We start from the raw sequence: 13,988 nt of genomic DNA, 5'->3' as shown, positions 1-13,988 counted from the left end.
TCATTCTACTTGTAAATCGTGCCAATCGAGTGGAACAGCGGCCTAGGATTCACCACTGCTTCATCTCATTTTCCAACAGATTGTAGACGTAAATTGGTTTTGATGGTACGCCTGTGCATGCTGAAATATTCAGAGCATATTCTGAATTTCAGTTAACACATCAGTAAGCATTTTGGCCATCAGTGAATTCAACCTTTTTTCTCAATCGGAATAGGCAAGGATAATGACAGATATATTTTACAATGTTAGAAAGTACATCATTTTATTTAATTGTGTGAATAAAAGGAATCTCCTCCCCGTCGGGGAATTGAACCCCGGTCTCCCGCGTGACAGGCGGGGATACTGACCACTATACTAACGAGGACTTATTGGCTTCAGTTAAACAGTGCTCATCTCCCTGGGGTTAAGGCATGCCCTCGATCAATTCTCAGTATTGTAATAGGCAGAATTGCTGCTTTTGGTTAGGACAAGTAATCTTTTTTCCTAAATTATTACAATACAGAAATTCCTAGCCAAAAACAATTAGTTTTATGAAGAAATTATTTCATTGAAATAAATATCTATCGATCTGTCTATCTAGCTATCTTTCTATTCATCAATATATATATTTATATATTATATATATATATATATATATATATATATATATATAATCAGCTCACTTTACCATTTGCAGCTTATAACTATTAGCCACCAGGGGTCACTACTAACCAAAAGCAGTCATTCTACTTGTAAATCGTGCCAATCGAGTGGAACAGCGGCCTAGGATTCACCACTGCTTCATCTCATTTTCCAACAGATTGTAGACGTAAATTGGTTTTGATGGTACGCCTGTGCATGCTGAAATATTCAGAGCATATTCTGAATTTCAGTTAACACATCAGTAAGCATTTTGGCCATCAGTGAATTCAACCTTTTTTCTCAATCGGAATAGGCAAGGATAATGACAGATATATTTTACAATGTTAGAAAGTACATCATTTTATTTAATTGTGTGAATAAAAAGCATCTCCTCCCCGTCGGGGAATTGAACCCCGGTCTCCCGCGTGACAGGCGGGGATACTGACCACTATACTAACGAGGACTTATTGGCTTCAGTTAAACAGTGCTCATCTCCCTGGGGTTAAGGCATGCCCTCGATCAATTCTCAGTATTGTAATAGGCAGAATTGCTGCTTTTGGTTAGGACAAGTAATCTTTTTTCCTAAATTATTACAATACAGAAATTCCTAGCCAAAAACAATTAGTTTTATGAAGAAATTATTTCATTGAAATAAATATCTATCGATCTGTCTATCTAGCTATCTTTCTATTCATCAATATATATATTTATATATATATATATATATATAATCAGCTCACTTTACCATTTGCAGCTTATAACTATTAGCCACCAGGGGTCACTACTAACCAAAAGCAGTCATTCTACTTGTAAATCGTGCCAATCGAGTGGAACAGCGGCCTAGGATTCACCACTGCTTCATCTCATTTTCCAACAGATTGTAGACGTAAATTGGTTTTGATGGTACGCCTGTGCATGCTGAAATATTCAGAGCATATTCTGAATTTCAGTTAACACATCAGTAAGCATTTTGGCCATCAGTGAATTCAACCTTTTTTCTCAATCGAAATAGGCAAGGATAATGACAGATATATTTTACAATGTTAGAAAGTACATCATTTTATTTAATTGTGTGAATAAAAGGAATCGCCTCCCCGTCGGGGAATTGAACCCCGGTCTCCCACGTGACAGGCGGGGATACTGAACACTATACTAAGGAGGACTTATGGGCTTCAATTAAATAGTGCTCATTTCCCTGGGGTTAAGGCATGCCCTCGATCAATTCACAGTATTGTAATAGGCAGAATTGCTGCTTTTGGTTAGGACAAGTAATCTTTTTTCCTAAATTATTACAATACAGAAATTCCTAGCCAAAAACAATCAGTTTTATGAAGAAATTATTTCATTGAAATAAATATCTATCGATCTGTCTATCTAGCTATCTTTCTATTCATCAATATATATATTTATATAAATATATATATATATATATATATATATATATATATATATATATATAATCAGCTCACTTTACCATTTTCAGCTTATAACTATTAGCCACCAGGGGTCACTACTAACCAAAAGCAGTAATTCTACTTGTAAATCGTGCCAATCGAGTGGAACAGCAGTCTAGGATTCACCACTGCTTCATCTCATTTTCCAACAGATTGTAGACGTAAATTGGTTTTGATGGTACGCCTGTGCATGCTGAAATATTCAGAGCATATTCTGAATTTCAGTTAACACATCAGTAAGCATTTTGGCCATCAGTGCATTCAACCTTTTTTCTCAATCGGAATAGGCAAGGATAATGACAGATATATTTTACAATGTTAGAAAGTACATCATTTTATTTAATTGTGTGAATAAAAGGAATCGCCTCCCCGTCGGGGAATTGAACCCCGGTCTCCCGCGTGACAGGCGGGGATACTGACCACTATACTAACGAGGACTTATTGGCTTCAGTTAAACAGTGCTCACCTCCCTGGGGTTAAGGCATGCCCTCGATCAATTCTCAGTATTGTAATAGGCAGAATTGCTGCTTTTGGTTAGGACAAGTAATCTTTTTTCCTAAATTATTACAATACAGAAATTCCTAGCCAAAAACAATTAGTTTTATGAAGAAATTATTTCATTGAAATAAATATCTATCGATCTGTCTATCTAGCTATCTTTCTATTCATCAATATATATATTTATATATATATATATATATATATATATATAAAATCAGCTCACTTTACCATTTGCAGCTTATAACTATTAGCCACCAGGGGTCACTACTAACCAAAAGCAGTCATTCTACTTGTAAATCGTGCCAATCGAGTGGAACAGCGGCCTAGGATTCACCACTGCTTCATCTCATTTTCCAACAGATTGTAGACGTAAATTGGTTTTGATGGTACGCCTGTGCATGCTGAAATATTCAGAGCATATTCTGAATTTCAGTTAACACATCAGTAAGCATTTTGGCCATCAGTGAATTCAACCTTTTTTCTCAATCGGAATAGGCAAGGATAATGACAGATATATTTTACAATGTTAGAAAGTACATCATTTTATTTAATTGTGTGAATAAAAGGAATCTCCTCCCCGTTGGGGAATTGAACCCCGGTCTCCCGCGTGACAGGCGGGAATACTGACCACTTTACTAACGAGGACTTATTGGCTTCAGTTAAACAGTGCTCATCTCCCTGGGGTTAAGGCATGCCCTCGATCAATTCTCAGTATTGTAATAGGCAGAATTGCTGCTTTTGGTTAGGACAAGTAATCTTTTTTCCTAAATTATTACAATACAGAAATTCCTAGCCAAAAACAATTAGTTTTATGAAGAAATTATTTCATTGAAATAAATATCTATCGATCTGTCTATCTAGCTATCTTTCTATTCATCAATATATATATTTATATATATATATATATATATATATATATATATATATATATATATATATATATATATATATATATATATATAATCAGCTCACTTTACCATTTGCAGCTTATAACTATTAGCCACCAGGGATCACTACTAACCAAAAGCAGTCATTCTACTTGTAAATCGTGCCAATCGAGTGGAACAGCGGCCTAGGATTCACCACTGCTTCATCTCATTTTCCAACAGATTGTAGACGTAAATTGGTTTTGATGGTACGCCTGTGCATGCTGAAATATTCAGAGCATATTCTGAATTTCAGTTAACACATCAGTAAGCATTTTGGCCATCAGTGAATTCAACCTTTTTTCTCAATCGGAATAGGCAAGGATAATGACAGATATATTTTACAATGTTAGAAAGTACATCATTTTATTTAATTGTGTGAATAAAAGGAATCTCCTCCCCGTCGGGGAATTGAACCCCGGTCTCCCGCGTGACAGGCGGGGATACTGACCACTATACTAACGAGGACTTATTGGCTTCAGTTAAACAGTGCTCATCTCCCTGGGGTTAAGGCATGCCCTCGATCAATTCTCAGTATTGTAATAGGCAGAATTGCTGCTTTTGGTTAGGACAAGTAATCTTTTTTCCTAAATTATTACAATACAGAAATTCCTAGCCAAAAACAATTAGTTTTATGAAGAAATTATTTCATTGAAATAAATATCTATCGATCTGTCTATCTAGCTATCTTTCTATTCATCAATATATATATTTATATATATATATATATATATAATCAGCTCACTTTACCATTTGCAGCTTATAACTATTAGCCACCAGGGATCACTACTAACCAAAAGCAGTCATTCTACTTGTAAATCGTGCCAATCGAGTGGAACAGCGGCCTAGGATTCACCACTGCTTCTTCTCATTTTCCAACAGATTGTAGACGTAAATTGGTTTTGATGGTACGCCTGTGCATGCTGAAATATTCAGAGCATATTCTGAATTTCAGTTAACACATCAGTAAGCATTTTGGCCATCAGTGAATTCAACCTTTTTTCTCAATCGGAATAGGCAAGGATAATGACAGATATATTTTACAATGTTAGAAAGTACATCATTTTATTTAATTGTGTGAATAAAAGGAATCTCCTCCCCGTCGGGGAATTGAACCCCGGTCTCCCGCGTGACAGGCGGGGATACTGACCACTATACTAACGAGGACTTATTGGCTTCAGTTAAACAGTGCTCATCTCCCTGGGGTTAAGGCATGCCCTCGATCAATTCTCAGTATTGTAATAGGCAGAATTGCTGCTTTTGGTTAGGACAAGTAATCTTTTTTCCTAAATTATTACAATACAGAAATTCCTAGCCAAAAACAATTAGTTTTATGAAGAAATTATTTCATTGAAATAAATATCTATCGATCTGTCTATCTAGCTATCTTTCTATTCATCAATATATATAGTTATATATATATATATATATATAATCAGCTCACTTTACCATTTGCAGCTTATAACTATTAGCCACCAGGGATCACTACTAACCAAAAGCAGTCATTCTACCTGTAAATCGTGCCAATCGAGTGGAACAGCGGCCTAGGATTCACCACTGCTTCATCTCATTTTCCAACAGATTGTGGACGTAAATTGGTTTTGATGGTACGCCTGTGCATGCTGAAATATTCAGAGCATATTCTGAATTTCAGTTAACACATCAGTAAGCATTTTGGCCATCAGTGAATTCAACCTTTTTTCTCAATCGGAATAGGCAAGGATAATGACAGATATATTTTACAATGTTAGAAAGTACATCATTTTATTTAATTGTGTGAATAAAAGGAATCTCCTCCCCGTCGGGGAATTGAACCCCGGTCTCCCGCGTGACAGGCGGGGATACTGACCACTATACTAATGAGGACTTATTGGCTTCAGTTAAACAGTGCTCATCTCCCTGGGGTTAAGGCATGCCCTCGATCAATTCTCAGTATTGTAATAGGCAGAATTGCTGCTTTTGGTTAGGACAAGTAATCTTTTTTCCTAAATTATTACAATACAGAAATTCCTAGCCAAAAACAATTAGTTTTATGAAGAAATTATTTCATTGAAATAAATATCTATCGATCTGTCTATCTAGCTATCTTTCTATTCATCAATATATATATTTATATATATATATATATATATATATATATATATATAAAATCAGCTCACTTTACCATTTGCAGCTTATAACTATTAGCCACCAGGGGTCACTACTAACCAAAAGCAGTCATTCTACTTGTAAATCGTGCCAATCGAGTGGAACAGCGGCCTAGGATTCACCACTGCTTCATCTCATTTTCCAACAGATTGTAGACGTAAATTGGTTTTGATGGTACGCCTGTGCATGCTGAAATATTCAGAGCATATTCTGAATTTCAGTTAACACATCAGTAAGCATTTTGGCCATCAGTGAATTCAACCTTTTTTCTCAATCGGAATAGGCAAGGATAATGACAGATATATTTTACAATGTTAGAAAGTACATCATTTTATTTAATTGTGTGAATAAAAGGAATCTCCTCCCCGTTGGGGAATTGAACCCCGGTCTCCCGCGTGACAGGCGGGGATACTGACCACTATACTAACGAGGACTTATTGGCTTCAGTCTAACAGTGCTCATCTCCCTGGGGTTAAGGCATGCCCTCGATCAATTCTCAGTATTGTAATAGGCAGAATTGCTGCTTTTGGTTAGGACAAGTAATCTTTTTTCCTAAATTATTACAATACAGAAATTCCTAGCCAAAAACAATTAGTTTTATGAAGAAATTATTTCATTGAAATAAATATCTATCGATCTGTCTATCTAGCTATCTTTCTATTCATCAATATATATATTTATATATATATATATATATATATATATATATATAATCAGCTCACTTTACCATTTGCAGCTTATAACTATTAGCCACCAGGGATCACTACTAACCAAAAGCAGTCATTCTACTTGTAAATCGTGCCAATCGAGTGGAACAGCGGCCTAGGATTCACCACTGCTTCATCTCATTTTCCAACAGATTGTAGACGTAAATTGGTTTTGATGGTACGCCTGTGCATGCTGAAATATTCAGAGCATATTCTGAATTTCAGTTAACACATCAGTAAGCATTTTGGCCATCAGTGAATTCAACCTTTTTTCTCAATCGGAATAGGCAAGGATAATGACAGATATATTTTACAATGTTAGAAAGTACATCATTTTATTTAATTGTGTGAATAAAAGGAATCTCCTCCCCGTCGGGGAATTGAACCCCGGTCTCCCGCGTGACAGGCGGGGATACTGACCACTATACTAACGAGGACTTATTGGCTTCAGTTAAACAGTGCTCATCTCCCTGGGGTTAAGGCATGCCCTCGATCAATTCTCAGTATTGTAATAGGCAGAATTGCTGCTTTTGGTTAGGACAAGTAATCTTTTTTCCTAAATTATTACAATACAGAAATTCCTAGCCAAAAACAATTAGTTTTATGAAGAAATTATTTCATTGAAATAAATATCTATCGATCTGTCTATCTAGCTATCTTTCTATTCATCAATATATATATTATATATATATATATATATATATATAATCAGCTCACTTTACCATTTGCAGCTTATAACTATTAGCCACCAGGGATCACTACTAACCAAAAGCAGTCATTCTACTTGTAAATCGTGCCAATCGAGTGGAACAGCGGCCTAGGATTCACCACTGCTTCATCTCATTTTCCAACAGATTGTAGACGTAAATTGGTTTTGATGGTACGCCTGTGCATGCTGAAATATTCAGAGCATATTCTGAATTTCAGTTAACACATCAGTAAGCATTTTGGCCATCAGTGAATTCAACCTTTTTTCTCAATCGGAATAGGCAAGGATAATGACAGATATATTTTACAATGTTAGAAAGTACATCATTTTATTTAATTGTGTGAATAAAAGGAATCTCCTCCCCGTCGGGGAATTGAACCCCGGTCTCCCGCGTGACAGGCGGGGATACTGACCACTATACTAACGAGGACTTATTGGCTTCAGTTAAACAGTGCTCATCTCCCTGGGGTTAAGGCATGCCCTCGATCAATTCTCAGTATTGTAATAGGCAGAATTGCTGCTTTTGGTTAGGACAAGTAATCTTTTTTCCTAAATTATTACAATACAGAAATTCCTAGCCAAAAACAATTAGTTTTATGAAGAAATTATTTCATTGAAATAAATATCTATCGATCTGTCTATCTAGCTATCTTTCTATTCATCAATATATATATTTATATATATATATATATATAATCAGCTCACTTTACCATTTGCAGCTTATAACTATTAGCCACCAGGGATCACTACTAACCAAAAGCAGTCATTCTACTTGTAAATCGTGCCAATCGAGTGGAACAGCGGCCTAGGATTCACCACTGCTTCATCTCATTTTCCAACAGATTGTAGACGTAAATTGGTTTTGATGGTACGCCTGTGCATGCTGAAATATTCAGAGCATATTCTGAATTTCAGTTAACACATCAGTAAGCATTTTGGCCATCAGTGAATTCAACCTTTTTTCTCAATCGGAATAGGCAAGGATAATGACAGATATATTTTACAATGTTAGAAAGTACATCATTTTATTTAATTGTGTGAATAAAAGGAATCTCCTCCCCGTCGGGGAATTGAACCCCGGTCTCCCGCGTGACAGGCGGGGATACTGACCACTATACTAACGAGGACTTATTGGCTTCAGTTAAACAGTGCTCATCTCCCTGGGGTTAAGGCATGCCCTCGATCAATTCTCAGTATTGTAATAGGCAGAATTGCTGCTTTTGGTTAGGACAAGTAATCTTTTTTCCTAAATTATTACAATACAGAAATTCCTAGCCAAAAACAATTAGTTTTATGAAGAAATTATTTCATTGAAATAAATATCTATCGATCTGTCTATCTAGCTATCTTTCTATTCATCAATATATATATTTATATATATATATATATATATAATCAGCTCACTTTACCATTTGCAGCTTATAACTATTAGCCACCAGGGGTCACTACTAACCAAAAGCAGTCATTCTACTTGTAAATCGTGCCAATCGAGTGGAACAGCGGCCTAGGATTCACCACTGCTTCATCTCATTTTCCAACAGATTGTAGACGTAAATTGGTTTTGATGGTACGCCTGTGCATGCTGAAATATTCAGAGCATATTCTGAATTTCAGTTAACACATCAGTAAGCATTTTGGCCATCAGTGAATTCAACCTTTTTTCTCAATCGAAATAGGCAAGGATAATGACAGATATATTTTACAATGTTAGAAAGTACATCATTTTATTTAATTGTGTGAATAAAAGGAATCGCCTCCCCGTCGGGGAATTGAACCCCGGTCTCCCACGTGACAGGCGGGGATACTGAACACTATACTAAGGAGGACTTATGGGCTTCAATTAAATAGTGCTCATTTCCCTGGGGTTAAGGCATGCCCTCGATCAATTCACAGTATTGTAATAGGCAGAATTGCTGCTTTTGGTTAGGACAAGTAATCTTTTTTCCTAAATTATTACAATACAGAAATTCCTAGCCAAAAACAATCAGTTTTATGAAGAAATTATTTCATTGAAATAAATATCTATCGATCTGTCTATCTAGCTATCTTTCTATTCATCAATATATATATTTATATAAATATATATATATATATATATATATATATATATATATATATATATATATAATCAGCTCACTTTACCATTTTCAGCTTATAACTATTAGCCACCAGGGGTCACTACTAACCAAAAGCAGTAATTCTACTTGTAAATCGTGCCAATCGAGTGGAACAGCAGTCTAGGATTCACCACTGCTTCATCTCATTTTCCAACAGATTGTAGACGTAAATTGGTTTTGATGGTACGCCTGTGCATGCTGAAATATTCAGAGCATATTCTGAATTTCAGTTAACACATCAGTAAGCATTTTGGCCATCAGTGCATTCAACCTTTTTTCTCAATCGGAATAGGCAAGGATAATGACAGATATATTTTACAATGTTAGAAAGTACATCATTTTATTTAATTGTGTGAATAAAAGGAATCGCCTCCCCGTCGGGGAATTGAACCCCGGTCTCCCGCGTGACAGGCGGGGATACTGACCACTATACTAACGAGGACTTATTGGCTTCAGTTAAACAGTGCTCACCTCCCTGGGGTTAAGGCATGCCCTCAATCAATTCTCAGTATTGTAATAGGCAGAATTGCTGCTTTTGGTTAGGACAAGTAATCTTTTTTCCTAAATTATTACAATACAGAAATTCCTAGCCAAAAACAATTAGTTTTATGAAGAAATTATTTCATTGAAATAAATATCTATCGATCTGTCTATCTAGCTATCTTTCTATTCATCAATATATATATTTATATATATATATATATATATATATATATAAAATCAGCTCACTTTACCATTTGCAGCTTATAACTATTAGCCACCAGGGGTCACTACTAACCAAAAGCAGTCATTCTACTTGTAAATCGTGCCAATCGAGTGGAACAGCGGCCTAGGATTCACCACTGCTTCATCTCATTTTCCAACAGATTGTAGACGTAAATTGGTTTTGATGGTACGCCTGTGCATGCTGAAATATTCAGAGCATATTCTGAATTTCAGTTAACACATCAGTAAGCATTTTGGCCATCAGTGAATTCAACCTTTTTTCTCAATCGGAATAGGCAAGGATAATGACAGATATATTTTACAATGTTAGAAAGTACATCATTTTATTTAATTGTGTGAATAAAAGGAATCTCCTCCCCGTTGGGGAATTGAACCCCGGTCTCCCGCGTGACAGGCGGGGATACTGACCACTTTACTAACGAGGACTTATTGGCTTCAGTTAAACAGTGCTCATCTCCCTGGGGTTAAGGCATGCCCTCGATCAATTCTCAGTATTGTAATAGGCAGAATTGCTGCTTTTGGTTAGGACAAGTAATCTTTTTTCCTAAATTATTACAATACAGAAATTCCTAGCCAAAAACAATTAGTTTTATGAAGAAATTATTTCATTGAAATAAATATCTATCGATCTGTCTATCTAGCTATCTTTCTATTCATCAATATATATATTATATATATATATATATATATATATATATATATATATATATATATATATATATATATATATATAATCAGCTCACTTTACCATTTGCAGCTTATAACTATTAGCCACCAGGGATCACTACTAACCAAAAGCAGTCATTCTACTTGTAAATCGTGCCAATCGAGTGGAACAGCGGCCTAGGATTCACCACTGCTTCATCTCATTTTCCAACAGATTGTAGACGTAAATTGGTTTTGATGGTACGCCTGTGCATGCTGAAATATTCAGAGCATATTCTGAATTTCAGTTAACACATCAGTAAGCATTTTGGCCATCAGTGAATTCAACCTTTTTTCTCAATCGGAATAGGCAAGGATAATGACAGATATATTTTACAATGTTAGAAAGTACATCATTTTATTTAATTGTGTGAATAAAAGGAATCTCCTCCCCGTCGGGGAATTGAACCCCGGTCTCCCGCGTGACAGGCGGGGATACTGACCACTATACTAACGAGGACTTATTGGCTTCAGTTAAACAGTGCTCATCTCCCTGGGGTTAAGGCATGCCCTCGATCAATTCTCAGTATTGTAATAGGCAGAATTGCTGCTTTTGGTTAGGACAAGTAATCTTTTTTCCTAAATTATTACAATACAGAAATTCCTAGCCAAAAACAATTAGTTTTATGAAGAAATTATTTCATTGAAATAAATATCTATCGATCTGTCTATCTAGCTATCTTTCTATTCATCAATATATATATTTATATATATATATATATATATAATCAGCTCACTTTACCATTTGCAGCTTATAACTATTAGCCACCAGGGATCACTACTAACCAAAAGCAGTCATTCTACTTGTAAATCGTGCCAATCGAGTGGAACAGCGGCCTAGGATTCACCACTGCTTCATCTCATTTTCCAACAGATTGTAGACGTAAATTGGTTTTGATGGTACGCCTGTGCATGCTGAAATATTCAGAGCATATTCTGAATTTCAGTTAACACATCAGTAAGCATTTTGGCCATCAGTGAATTCAACCTTTTTTCTCAATCGGAATAGGCAAGGATAATGACAGATATATTTTACAATGTTAGAAAGTACATCATTTTATTTAATTGTGTGAATAAAAGGAATCTCCTCCCCGTCGGGGAATTGAACCCCGGTCTCCCGCGTGACAGGCGGGGATACTGACCACTATACTAACGAGGACTTATTGGCTTCAGTTAAACAGTGCTCATCTCCCTGGGGTTAAGGCATGCCCTCGATCAATTCTCAGTATTGTAATAGGCAGAATTGCTGCTTTTGGTTAGGACAAGTAATCTTTTTTCCTAAATTATTACAATACAGAAATTCCTAGCCAAAAACAATTAGTTTTATGAAGAAATTATTTCATTGAAATAAATATCTATCGATCTGTCTATCTAGCTATCTTTCTATTCATCAATATATATAGTTATATATATATATATATATATAATCAGCTCACTTTACCATTTGCAGCTTATAACTATTAGCCACCAGGGATCACTACTAACCAAAAGCAGTCATTCTACCTGTAAATCGTGCCAATCGAGTGGAACAGCGGCCTAGGATTCACCACTGCTTCATCTCATTTTCCAACAGATTGTGGACGTAAATTGGTTTTGATGGTACGCCTGTGCATGCTGAAATATTCAGAGCATATTCTGAATTTCAGTTAACACATCAGTAAGCATTTTGGCCATCAGTGAATTCAACCTTTTTTCTCAATCGGAATAGGCAAGGATAATGACAGATATATTTTACAATGTTAGAAAGTACATCATTTTATTTAATTGTGTGAATAAAAGGAATCTCCTCCCCGTCGGGGAATTGAACCCCGGTCTCCCGCGTGACAGGCGGGGATACTGACCACTATACTAATGAGGACTTATTGGCTTCAGTTAAACAGTGCTCATCTCCCTGGGGTTAAGGCATGCCCTCGATCAATTCTCAGTATTGTAATAGGCAGAATTGCTGCTTTTGGTTAGGACAAGTAATCTTTTTTCCTAAATTATTACAATACAGAAATTCCTAGCCAAAAACAATTAGTTTTATGAAGAAATTATTTCATTGAAATAAATATCTATCGATCTGTCTATCTAGCTATCTTTCTATTCATCAATATATATATTTATATATATATATATATATATATATATATATATATAAAATCAGCTCACTTTACCATTTGCAGCTTATAACTATTAGCCACCAGGGGTCACTACTAACCAAAAGCAGTCATTCTACTTGTAAATCGTGCCAATCGAGTGGAACAGCGGCCTAGGATTCACCACTGCTTCATCTCATTTTCCAACAGATTGTAGACGTAAATTGGTTTTGATGGTACGCCTGTGCATGCTGAAATATTCAGAGCATATTCTGAATTTCAGTTAACACATCAGTAAGCATTTTGGCCATCAGTGAATTCAACCTTTTTTCTCAATCGGAATAGGCAAGGATAATGACAGATATATTTTACAATGTTAGAAAGTACATCATTTTATTTAATTGTGTGAATAAAAGGAATCTCCTCCCCGTTGGGGAATTGAACCCCGGTCTCCCGCGTGACAGGCGGGGATACTGACCACTATACTAACGAGGACTTATTGGCTTCAGTTAAACAGTGCTCATCTCCCTGGGGTTAAGGCATGCCCTCGATCAATTCTCAGTATTGTAATAGGCAGAATTGCTGCTTTTGGTTAGGACAAGTAATCTTTTTTCCTAAATTATTACAATACAGAAATTCCTAGCCAAAAACAATTAGTTTTATGAAGAAATTATTTCATTGAAATAAATATCTATCGATCTGTCTATCTAGCTATCTTTCTATTCATCAATATATATATTTATATATATATATATATATATATATATATATATATATAATCAGCTCACTTTACCATTTGCAGCTTATAACTATTAGCCACCAGGGATCACTACTAACCAAAAGCAGTCATTCTACTTGTAAATCGTGCCAATCGAGTGGAACAGCGGCCTAGGATTCACCACTGCTTCATCTCATTTTCCAACAGATTGTAGACGTAAATTGGTTTTGATGGTACGCCTGTGCATGCTGAAATATTCAGAGCATATTCTGAATTTCAGTTAACACATCAGTAAGCATTTTGGCCATCAGTGAATTCAACCTTTTTTCTCAATCGGAATAGGCAAGGATAATGACAGATATATTTTACAATGTTAGAAAGTACATCATTTTATTTAATTGTGTGAATAAAAGGAATCTCCTCCCCGTCGGGGAATTGAACCCCGGTCTCCCGCGTGACAGGCGGGGATACTGACCACTATACTAACGAGGACTTATTGGCTTCAGTTAAACAGTGCTCATCTCCCTGGGGTTAAGGCATGCCCTCGATCAATTCTCAGTATTGTAATAGGCAGAATT

The 13,988-nt window shown here is 35.8% G+C and overlaps 12 non-coding genes across 12 annotated transcripts; all 12 read right to left on the bottom strand.

Moving 5' to 3' along the window:
* Positions 1-292: 292 nt before the first annotated feature.
* On the bottom strand, positions 293-364 carry TRNAD-GUC (transfer RNA aspartic acid (anticodon GUC)). Its single transcript has one exon. It is a non-coding gene; the product is annotated as a tRNA-Asp (tRNA).
* A 648-nt stretch (positions 365-1,012) lies between these two features.
* Positions 1,013-1,084, bottom strand: TRNAD-GUC (transfer RNA aspartic acid (anticodon GUC)). The gene has a single exon. It is a non-coding gene; the product is annotated as a tRNA-Asp (tRNA).
* Positions 1,085-2,440: 1,356 nt separating this feature from the next.
* Positions 2,441-2,512, bottom strand: TRNAD-GUC (transfer RNA aspartic acid (anticodon GUC)). Its single transcript has one exon. It is a non-coding gene; the product is annotated as a tRNA-Asp (tRNA).
* A 1,386-nt stretch (positions 2,513-3,898) lies between these two features.
* Positions 3,899-3,970, bottom strand: TRNAD-GUC (transfer RNA aspartic acid (anticodon GUC)). The gene has a single exon. It is a non-coding gene; the product is annotated as a tRNA-Asp (tRNA).
* A 627-nt stretch (positions 3,971-4,597) lies between these two features.
* TRNAD-GUC (transfer RNA aspartic acid (anticodon GUC)) lies at positions 4,598-4,669 on the bottom strand. Its single transcript has one exon. It is a non-coding gene; the product is annotated as a tRNA-Asp (tRNA).
* Positions 4,670-6,722: 2,053 nt separating this feature from the next.
* On the bottom strand, positions 6,723-6,794 carry TRNAD-GUC (transfer RNA aspartic acid (anticodon GUC)). Its single transcript has one exon. It is a non-coding gene; the product is annotated as a tRNA-Asp (tRNA).
* Positions 6,795-7,424: 630 nt separating this feature from the next.
* On the bottom strand, positions 7,425-7,496 carry TRNAD-GUC (transfer RNA aspartic acid (anticodon GUC)). The gene has a single exon. It is a non-coding gene; the product is annotated as a tRNA-Asp (tRNA).
* A 625-nt stretch (positions 7,497-8,121) lies between these two features.
* TRNAD-GUC (transfer RNA aspartic acid (anticodon GUC)) lies at positions 8,122-8,193 on the bottom strand. Its single transcript has one exon. It is a non-coding gene; the product is annotated as a tRNA-Asp (tRNA).
* A 1,360-nt stretch (positions 8,194-9,553) lies between these two features.
* Positions 9,554-9,625, bottom strand: TRNAD-GUC (transfer RNA aspartic acid (anticodon GUC)). Its single transcript has one exon. It is a non-coding gene; the product is annotated as a tRNA-Asp (tRNA).
* Positions 9,626-11,002: 1,377 nt separating this feature from the next.
* Positions 11,003-11,074, bottom strand: TRNAD-GUC (transfer RNA aspartic acid (anticodon GUC)). The gene has a single exon. It is a non-coding gene; the product is annotated as a tRNA-Asp (tRNA).
* Positions 11,075-11,701: 627 nt separating this feature from the next.
* On the bottom strand, positions 11,702-11,773 carry TRNAD-GUC (transfer RNA aspartic acid (anticodon GUC)). The gene has a single exon. It is a non-coding gene; the product is annotated as a tRNA-Asp (tRNA).
* A 2,057-nt stretch (positions 11,774-13,830) lies between these two features.
* Positions 13,831-13,902, bottom strand: TRNAD-GUC (transfer RNA aspartic acid (anticodon GUC)). Its single transcript has one exon. It is a non-coding gene; the product is annotated as a tRNA-Asp (tRNA).
* Positions 13,903-13,988: the final 86 nt, after the last annotated feature.

This window comes from Lissotriton vulgaris, chromosome 1_1 (assembly GCF_964263255.1).
Source record: "Lissotriton vulgaris chromosome 1_1, aLisVul1.2, whole genome shotgun sequence".
Taxonomy (NCBI): Eukaryota; Metazoa; Chordata; class Amphibia; order Caudata; family Salamandridae; genus Lissotriton; species Lissotriton vulgaris.
The sequence above is the reverse complement of the archived record's forward strand: the minus strand, read 5'-3'. Positions and strand labels throughout refer to the sequence as shown.